The sequence below is a fragment of the Rutilus rutilus genome, assembly GCF_951802725.1.
Source record: "Rutilus rutilus genome assembly, chromosome: 1".
Lineage (NCBI taxonomy): Eukaryota > Metazoa > Chordata > Actinopteri > Cypriniformes > Leuciscidae > Rutilus > Rutilus rutilus.
Genome location: NC_140209.1, coordinates 38,667,810 through 38,679,187, shown reverse-complemented (window position 1 = coordinate 38,679,187; position 11,378 = coordinate 38,667,810).

Here is an 11,378-nt window from a genome sequence, read left to right as displayed (position 1 = left end):
CGTATGCAGAGCGACCACCAGTGGTGTAAGGCAATTATATTGCGATTAGAATGTGATTTGCCAGTGTATAGGTCATGGAGGACGGGAAAGACGGGGAAGCGACGGGATTGACAGATGCTGACAAAAGAAAACGGGACCCTACTCCGTCAAAAACACAGAGGGATTTGAAAATGTTTCGCCCAAACACTCCAAGTCCTGGTCGACCCAAAACTGCTAAATCTGCTTCAATGTCGCTGCGCTATCGTCATCGTGTAAAGCCCGCCTCAACGTTCGTGATTGGTGCCTCGATTTGGAAAAATTGGAAATGGGCTTGAATGGGCTCTTGGCCAGACGGATTTGCAGAGCAAATCTCAAATTTGCCGGAAGTTCGTCAGGGCGTCATGCCCATTCAAACAGGATTTTTTTTTTTTCAACCATATAATGTTTATTTTAGGTTTCTGATATTTAAATACACAGTACTAGAAAAAAGGTTTGTAAAATACACACTGATGATGTCTATGAAAGTGGCCATATTAAATCCTTTCAAATGGCTATAATTTGACGACAACGAAATGTTTTAATAATATTAGATATAAAGTTTACTCTATTCTTTTCCCAGTTAACCACCCACTTACTTTCATGTCTTTTGGGAGACATGAATAAATGTAGCCTACGTGTTGTAAATCCGACAATTCTGAATTGCAGAGGCACCCATCGCCAGTTATAGATCAACTAACATTTCATTAGTCAATAAACTGGTGTTTAAACGACAAATTAGATTTACTTACACGTAGGCCTATTTGAGAATGGGAATATCAGATCTTTTATGATATAGTTAACAAATGTTTCGAATAAAAAAAAAGGAAAATCAACTAAAAACCAATAGTCGAAGTTATAATAGGACAAAGTTAAAACATGCTACTTAATTATACGTATTTATTATTGTTTTTTAAACATACCTTATACATTACTGACTTACTTTTTATGGAAAGTAATGTGTTGCGTTACTTTTACGTTATTCTTTCTCAACTGGGCTGGGCTTGCTTGTTGAAAAAAAAAAAAAAAAAAAAAAAAAAAGTTCTGTTTTTGGCAAATGTAAAGGCCCTTTCATGCCAATAGTGAAATGAATAAGCCTCAGGCTAAAGGAAGTGCAAATTCACACCTGTACAGCTGAGAACGCAGCTCAAACAAAACTTTCAGTTGTGCTGCCAATTCTGGATCACAGAAGAATAGGAAGCAGAAGAATACAGTTCAACACTCCAACTTCAGCAATAAATAAATAAAATAAAATAAAAATGAAACACAAATGTGATGTTTAACTAAAGTCATTTTTGTTTAGCATTGTTGGATCATCGAAAGTCAGCAGCAAAGACATTTGTTAATAAAGTGAGATTAAATACATAAAGGCCCGGTTTCACCGACAGGGCTTAGATTAAGCCAGGATTAGGCCTTAGTTAAAGTAGGACATTATAGTGGCTTTTTTAAACTTTAAAAACATTTTAAAGCTTAAGCCTTGGGGAAACGGGGGAAAGTATATTTGTGTTATTTAACATATTTAATTATTGCAGGTTTGCATAAACTGTATTTGCATTTCATTTTGAGGAACACTGAATCTGTTTTTGTGCAAGTAAGATGATACATGCTCACATTTAGTCTAGCCTAGATCTACGATAACCATCAAGTTCACATGGCCCAAACAAAGCCACTGCTCATAATAATAAAAAATACATTATTATTCGTTTTTATTAATATTATTATGCTCAAATCAAAACACACACATGGATAAGGAACTGGCTTAAAAAAAAAAAAAAAAAAACAATGGCCAAGGGCTTTTTAGTCACACTTCAATCCGGCTAAAGAACATGCTATGAATATATGAGAGCACATTAATGATACATTGTTGACTCATGGGTCATAAATCCTTCTGATCATAACAAAAGGCAGAAGAAGAAACCATGGCATGTATGTGTGGGTGAGTTGAGCATGTGTTTTTAAGGATGCTTCACAGAAAGGGCTTGTAAGATTGACAGAGAATTCAAGGGAGAGAGAGTTCTTAATGATTTGTATCATTAATAATGTATGGCCAGGCAGGCTCAGGGAACACGACGGCCTTCCTGCAGTCCATCTGGTAAATGACAGAAAAAAAGAAAGGAGGACAGGATCCAACCTGCTGCTATACCTCTATTAAAAAAAGAGGGAGATCATAGGAGATCTCAGGCAATGTGCCAGGCAGTTATGCATAGTTCAATATATCACTTGCAGGTCCAAGATTAGTTTAGCCAACAAACTCGTCGCCGTGTTATAATGAGATGGGTCAGATCTGATTGCAAATCAACCTCAGTGCGGTTTCTGTTCGTGGTTCTTACAGAGCAAAAGGAAGGATGAGTCAGATGAGAAATGCACACTCATTAATATGCAGTACTGCACGCGATACAGTTGGACCACAGGAGTCCATCACACTCAAACACAAGTGCATGATTAAATACACTCAAATACACACATCTTTCACCGTCTCTAATCTAGCACACAGGCATCATGACGATGATGATGCATGGGATGATTAGAATAGCCAAGTAATTCTCAAGGTCATCATTATCATGATGGAGAAAAGCGAGGGAGGAGAAAGAGGAACTAAATTGGGGAAAGGGGAACAGACCTTTGTGAGTGTGTGAAAGGAGAAAACAATATGGATTTATCGGAAACAGCAGAGAGAAAACTGTGAAAGGGTCAGTTTAGTCCTTGAACCCCTACCAAGTTTGGAACAAACAGGCAAAACCAGCCGAGAACAATGCAAAACAAGGGAGATATTGATGGGGTGGAAACAGCGCTCCTTATTTGCTATATAAGGACAAAGCATCAGACTCAGCAAAAACAGAGCAACTTTTTAGGGTGTTTGTTACTGCTTGTACTTGTGTTTTTTACATTGCAATTCAACTTCTGAATTTCAATGAAGGAGCATCCAAACCTGATGCTCGGCCAAAAAAGCAGATAAAGCAATGTGCTGTGTTTTTAGTATTATTTTGTCTTAAAATGAACATATGAGGAAGTAAATCTGATCATTTACAAGATGAGATTTGATTTTTTTGTTATGATTTTTTTTTTATATATTAGTATTTGTATAGTATAGTATTAGTATAGTATTTGAAGTGTGAAATAAGAATCATCCAGCCAGCATCTGACAAACCTACAGTGCCCTTTTCAAAATGTATAAATGATCAATGACTCAAAACAACACTAAGGCGGCATTAAAAATGTCAAACGGAATGTCAGCCCAAGCAGCTTTTCCCTTTGAAAGCAACCGAATCATCACAAAGCAAATCTTACAGTGACTTTTGACTTGACGCTAAAGGCATTCATCTATAAAGAGATGTTTAAAGGCCTTTTCTTTGTTGCTTATTCAATCAATGCCATCTGAAGAATACTCTTTCCTAAAGGCAGCTTTGATGACGTTATGAGAAAATTACTCAGAACTTCCTCTCTCTAATTCTTTGTGAGATTTTTGCTTGAAAACACCCTGTAATTGCCGGGGAAGCAGTGTTCAGTTTAAGACTACTAAATAGCTAAATTTTCAAAGACCTTTTTCTCAAAAAGTCACTGTGGTTTAACATCATCACCAGTGATATAAAGTTGCCATTTGAAAGCAAAATATAGACTAGATGTTTATGATTTTTTTGTTGTTGTTTTGCTCTCCAAACATCTCTCCAAAAATGAATGTTTTGAATTAGTTCCTGTTTATGCCATTTAAAGGGGTGGTATATTGCCCTTTTCACAAAATGTAAAATAAGTCTTTGATGTCCCCAGAGTGTGTATGTTAAGTTTTAGCTCAAAATACCCCACAGATATTTGTTAAAATTGTCAATTTTTGAGGGTGAGCAAAAAAGCACCATTTTGTGTCTGTTCCTTTAAATGCAAATGAGCTGCTGCTCCCGGCACAGAGGGCAAAGCTTCAACAGCTTGCACTCACACAGACATGCACTGAAAATGTCGACAACTTTTAGCCTTTTATGTTCAAACCGGATTCAGACAGTGATGGAGAGACTCAAGAAGAGGTGACAACATGTAGAATGCAACAGGACGTTTCTGAATGGTTAGTTGATGAATTTATGTAGCTTATGTGTAGTTATCTTCTAGTCATTGATTAGCATATTCCGTCTTGATAATCTATAAATCGTGTACAGGGGGCGGGGTTTATGTACATTTTAGGGTTGGTGATGTCACTAACCCGGGAGGAATGTCATGTAGTCCCTACCAGCCGTTTGTTGTAGTCCTTAAAAAGTGAATTCTTTAACAGAAAATGTCTCCCTTTGCTTTGAACATTGTAACTTTGCAGATGTTGTTTATGTTCAAACAGCAACATTGCACACTAACTAAAGTTAAAAAAGTGAAATCATAATCAACCACCCCTTTAAAGTATCAGTATTAGGCCTGTAACTCTCATTAGGTCTTGATATTAAAGCTACTTGTGTGAGAACACAGAACTAAACTAACACAGCTGTCCAAACTTTTATGAGATATTTCATGATTTATTCCAGGGAAACAAATTACCATGCAAAAACTCAGCATATTTCAGCCTATTTGATTTTGGACAGTAATTTGTACCCTTAAAAAGCATCTGTGAGCGGTAATCAGTGGAGGCATGCTGAGACCAACTGAGGGATTTGATTACTGCAATTTAAATATCGCCAGGGCTTTTGAGCTCTACCAGCAAGCACTGAAATTATTTTCTCTGAGACTTTTAGCTCAGAAGACTGAGTGGTTATGACATTCTTTTCTGAGGCAGAATGTAGAGTTTCACAGTGTTTAATCCCTTCCTTCCAGAGCAGCACAAATTATATGGATGCGCAAAGCCGACAGCGTTTGGCTGGCAGAGACTGACCACCGCTGATCATGTTTATTTCCCATGCTGCTCTTTAACTATTCATGTATTCTCACAGTGCATCTCACTGAGCTAAAGGAGTTGGTTCCTGGGTTGTTTTAATCTAATACAAATACTACCTTTTGTTTTCCATATGGGTGCAAGATACAGCTCCGGAAAAAATTAAGAGACCTCTGCAAAATTATCAGTTTCTCTGGTTTTACTATTTATAGATATGCGTTTAGGTAAAAGTAACATTTTTGTTTTATTCTGCAAACTACTGACAATATTTCTCCCAAATTCCAAATATAAATACTGTCATTTAGAGCATTTATTTGCAGAAAACGACAACTGGTCAAAATAACAAAAAAAGATGCAGTGTTGTCAGACCTCGAATAATGGAAAGAAAATAAGTTCATATTCATTTTTAAACAACACAATACTAATGTTTTAACTTAGGAAGAGTTCAGAAATCAATATTTGGTGGAATAACCAAACCAAACATTTATGTTTTTAAAAATATAAACACACAAACATACACACACTAGAGTTCAAAAGTTTGGGCTAAGTAAGTTTTGTTAAAAAAAAAAAAAAAAATTATCTTTTATTACCTAACTACATTTATTTGATCAAAAATACTGTAAAAACAGTGAAATGTTATTACAATTTAAAATAACTGTTTTCTATTTTAATATATTTTAAAATGTGATTTATTCCTGTGATGCAAAGCTGAATTTTCAGCATCATTACTCCAGTCTTCAGTGTCACATGATCCTTCAGAAATCATTCTAATATGATCAAGAATAACTTATTACCAATTTTGAAAACAATTGCGCTGCTTAATATTTTTGAGGAAAGTTCAAAAGAACAGTAATTTATTTGAAATCGAAATCTTTTGTTGCATTATAAATGTCTTAGTCACTTTTGATAAATTGAATGCATCCTTGCTAAATAAAAGTATTCATTTCTTTAAAAAAAACCAGCAGTGTATATATATATTATAGTATATTATATGTTTGTCTTCTTAATTCAATGCTTGTAAAAAAATCATATCGATATGTACTTTTTTATGTTTGTCTCATCCATTGCTTCAGCATAAATGCCCCTGCTCATGTGGTCTGGGTTTAACAACAATCTTTACAAGAGCAAAGGATGTGCACCATTACATGATTTCTCTCGTTTCTGTCACCAAACCTCCATCTTTCCTTTACCTTTCACTCCTATACTGGTTTCCCTGACCCGTGTGTGTGTGTGTGTGTGTGTGTGTGTGTGTGTGTGTGTGTCATTAGTGAGGTGGTTGTGTTCAATAAAGCAGAGCGGGTTCCTCCGCTGCTCTCCTCTCTTCCCTCAGGCACTCTGCTTCACTCTCTCTTTCCCTCCTGCCTTCTAACAAGAAGTCATCCCTCCTTCACTGCTCTGACAGCACAGTGAAGCTGATGAGGACAGATTTGAGTGCCTGTGTTTCTTTAACCTTCCTCATCTCTGCTCTCCTCTCCTGTTCTTGCCATTTCCCTCAGAAAGGCCATGATCAGCTCAACACGGATGCTCTCTGTGAACGTGTATGTGTGTGAGCAACTGTTTTCTACTAGTCCTCTGTTTCCAGCCCCTCTGAAGAGCGCTGCGCACTAACACAGAAACCTTTGCAGCCGACAGCAGCTCAACTAAAAGAATTTCTCCTTCGCTCCAGTGACAGTATTGCTATGGCAATCGTTAGCCCTCTGGAGGTGGAGACGCTAATGTGAAATGCTGGGCTAGTGGCTTGAGAAAACTGGATCAGACAGGGCAGTTGCATGGGACACTCACACACACACACAGTTTCCATGTTTTATGGGGGCTTACAAAATGTTTTAATACTGTACAAACTGTATATATTATATCCCCGGCCATAACCCTAAACCTCCCCATAACAGAAAACTTTCAGCAATTTTACATTTTCAAAAAACATCATCCTGTATGATTTATAAGCTGCTTGCCTCATAGAGACCAAATCAAATTTCCCTACAAGGTCAAAGATTTCTGGTATTACCATCCTTGTGGTGACATTTTGTCCCCATACCATAGGGAATACCTGAACCACACACACACACTTCTCATAATATGAATAATGATAATACAAACAACCCAAAACTATTTTTAACCAATATCAAGTGTCAATATCGCCAATTTTATTGATGCTAATACGGAAGAGTCTATTAAACAGAAAGTTGCTTTCTGATAAAAGGGGTTAAAAATCCCTTTTAATCAACATTTAAAAACCTTTGTTAACATTAATTTGTGCTAATAACCCTGTGTTTTCCTTTCATCAGCAACAATAAAAAAATAAAAAACTTGTATACTTTAACACTAGAACTGCCATGGCGGTCATTTTGACCGTTTTGAATTTTATATCTGCAATAACTTTGTTGAAAAAATAAATAAAATCCTGCTGGTACCTGACTTTTCCTAAAAGTGTCTGTATTTTCATTTAAAATGTTTTTCATATAAATTACACATAAGGCAAAAAAACAAATTAACATATTTACCTATTTCGGCCATAGACGGTCATATTGACCGCACTGAATTTCGCGGTATTATTATACATATTCAAAATGTTTCAACATTTGCGATGTATTTGGATGGTAAACTATTCTTTATTATAGGCTTTGTACTTCACTCACGTTCCAATATCGACAGAAAAAAATCATCCTCTTCACATGCGCAAAATGGTACGAATTGTAGGCTATTTTTGTGTGTTAGGTTGACTATTTTATTATTATATTTTATTATGGCTATAATGAACAGGCTGCGATGTCAAGATTGCAATGCTGGAATACGGTGTGTGTGTGTGTGTGTCTGTGTGCGTGCGTGTGTGTGTGTAAGGCGCGGGCGCGATCAACAGTGTAAACATGAACACAGGCTACTCCGTCACATATTAAGACTCAAACATAAAATTCATAAAATTATATTATTATTAAATATGTTGTATGTGTATGTGAAATTATGCATATTCCATGCATGAATATTTTTCAAATAGCCTATTGAAAAAGGAGTGGTTCAACTTCTAAATAATCTGGAGCATGAAAACATGTTCATTTTAGTGCTTGTAAATAGATTTAATATTTTTATTTATTGTATATATTTTTTTTGTATTTAGACAAATGAGTAAAAACTGTTCCACTCAAATTAGTTGTTTCATGCGTCTAATTATAATGGCATTCCCTACAGATACGGCGGAGTTATTAAAAACAGATTACTGCCATTACACTGTGCATCAATAGTTTTAAAATCATTAGTATTAAACACACAAAGAATGACATCTGTACAACAGTGTATCAGTATGCCATCAGTGTCAAAAGAAATGATACATCAAGATCAATCACTAGTGCATTAGAGAGAGAAAAAACAAAGAATATTGTGCATCTGTCACAGCTTTACCCTGTACATCTTTTGTGTACCAACACATCTAGACAGACAACATGCCATGCGCACAACAACATACATTTGTTTTCACACATCCCTGGGACACTGCAACAGGCTTTCAATCTTTACACTTCATTCACAGGCACAAACTAGTGAACATCTCTGGTTTAGCCTTCACATTTTTGCTTATACTATTATGGCCTTATTGCTTTGTGCCATGGTACAGTGATGAAGAGCCAGGTTGATTGATAACTGTAGAAAAGCACAGTGAGGCACAGAGGATTCAATAACCTCAATTCTTCATCACACATTGACATCCCATCTTCTCACCGTCTGGATTTTTACTGAAATAAGCTTCTCCCTTACTAATAATACTCCCTTGTTTAACAACCTCTTCCAAAAATTGTATGCCATTACTAGCTAAATCCTGCTTTTCACTGGCTTCAAAATTCACGTTAAGGAATCCGGTTTTTGTTTTGTGCTGTAATGGATGAGAATGAGAGCTGTCTGTCTTTTCTCGTGGACCAATAAAGCAAATTATGAACATTATGATGTGCATATTATATGCAATTAGTCTCAGGTCTTCCCTAAATGATAATTATCTACCCATCACTGTTCAAGACTCATTCATATGCAGTCTCACTTCAGTTCCCAGCACTGCATTACAATTTTTATTACCTTGGAAAATGTATCTCTATAGATTCAATGGAACTATTCCGACGTCTTATACTCTTTTTGCTATATAAAGAATGAATTTTCCCTCAAATCATAACCCTAAAGCACAGCACACATCATCACCCACCAACCCAGACCTTTGGGTTTCCATGGTGACGGTGATGATGGTGGAAAGAAGGGGTTGCTGTATTTTGCATTGTTGCGTGAGACGAAGAAAGTAAAGAAACTGTGGGGAGCTGTGTTTACAGGGCACTGATGAGGTCTGAATGTGACAGGCCATTACAGCATCCATAGCACTGGAAGTATTAGGAGAGGGAAGAGCAGAATCAGATTTAAAGACACTGAGTCTCGTTTACTGTACTTGTGTATATCTGTATGTAAAACCTGTTCACTATTTTCAAGCAAAAAAAATCAGCATTCCAAAATCGCAAACATGGAATCTGTTGGGTCAAAATGTTCATTTTCCCTACTCTTTTCCGTCTCACGTACAGTTATTCTTTGAATACACTAATAAATTAACAACTGTAGCAAATGTCAAAATATTCATTTTCATAATACACATTGTAATGCTTTGATGTCAAAAAACACTTGCAGCATTTACATTTTCAGCTATTATTTATGTGCGTATTATATATATATTTACACACACATTATAAATTAAATATAGATTAATCCTTCCTAAAGCTACAGACGTTATTTAGTCAAGAGCAATAAGTGGTTTTCTCTGTCTTTTGTTCTTTGATTAACATTAAATGACATCACAGCAGAAGAGAGTTTTTAAGAGTTGATGCACATTCTAATTTTTTCACAACTCTTTCTTTACGTACATTTAAGACTTAATTTAACTCAGTTAACTGTGCTTGTGAGGGTACACATCTATATATATATATACACACACACACACAGGTTGTGCACGAGCCAGAAAGAACCATCACTCAATGTCCCTAGCATAGCTTGCGTGCAAGTGATTGCGTGTGAAGCTGGATGTGAGCTGTCGATTTGATGCAGAGGAAAAAATGATTCGATACTCTGAGAGAGGTCAGATAACAGATGAAATGTTCACAGATGCACACTAATACTCAAACTGACCAAAGAGCAAAAGCATGTTCCTATAATGTCTATTATAGGAACACAAAATGCATCAAACACTTTATGCATACAGGCGAGATCACACATGCACATTTACACCTGCATAAACACAATAAATAACTAAAGGGGCACTCATGATAAAATAGGCTTTTCTCTACTCTTCCACAAGACTGAATATCTTCTAAATTATTCCAAAAAAAAAAACTCACTGCCCAATATGGGAAAAAATAGGATGGATGGATGGATAATGTGCACCTAAAATGATAGTCAAGAAACGATTTAGTCTTCAAACTGAATTGCTACTTTATGGCTTCATATTTAAACACCAATTAAAAAATATGGATTTTATTTTACATATGTATTTTAATATTTAAAATCTGAAAAAAAAATGTTTTATTAGTTTATTGTTTTGTTATTTTATTTAACTACATTTTTTTTAAATTGTCTTATTTCCATTTTTATGTTTGAATTATTAAATTGATAACTTATCCCTTCATTGTATTTTCAAGTGTCACCTCTAGTCCTCCATAAAATGAAGGCATGGAATTATGAACTGAAGATGTGCCTTTAACATATTTCTATCAGCTATAACAAAACGCTAACTTCGTGAAGAAAAATGTCTTCTCAATAATAATTTGTTCCTTTATGGCAGTGTGGGGAATAAAGGAAAAATAAACTCTCATCCGTCCACCGTTCCTCAATTGACGATGGCCTTCAAACAGTCCTTTGGGATTTAGAGGGGCGTTAAGGGAGGAGGAGAGATGCTCTATGTGAAGTTGTCGAGCATGTCAAATGAATAACTGCCCTCAAATTTCAGGACCCAAAGGTTCAGCGATCAATGCGATTAATGCTGGGTGAGTGCATGTGTGATGCGCGCGCTTGTTTTCTCTCCTGGGAAACATGGAGGGAATATTTTAAGGCTGTTGGGTGGGGTTACTATGGCACTGAACTAGAGGTGTGTGATGCTGAATTCGATATAAATATTTAAGAGACGTAGCTCACCGATCAAACACCATCCAGGTGTGGAGGAAAAAGAAAGACAGGTGCTTTCTCTTTTTTTTATCTCTTCCAGCTCTCTTCTGTCCGACTCTATAAATAAGTAAGGTTCCGTTTCCAAGGAAACATGTCCCCTGAGACTTGGTCCCTTCTACTATTAGGGGGGAAAGGTGTGCAATGAACCAACAATATCACACACAACAGGTCTCACAGTCCTCGCAACTTCCACACACGTTCTCTACTATAGCACAAATAAGCAAGAGTCATACATCTATTTACATATCCCGTGTTTCCCATCATTCCCACCTGCTGTGTTTGTGTTGCCACCAAAGCATCGTTCCCCATCAGAAGCCCCCGGTAAATCACAGCATATGGGGATGGCTTT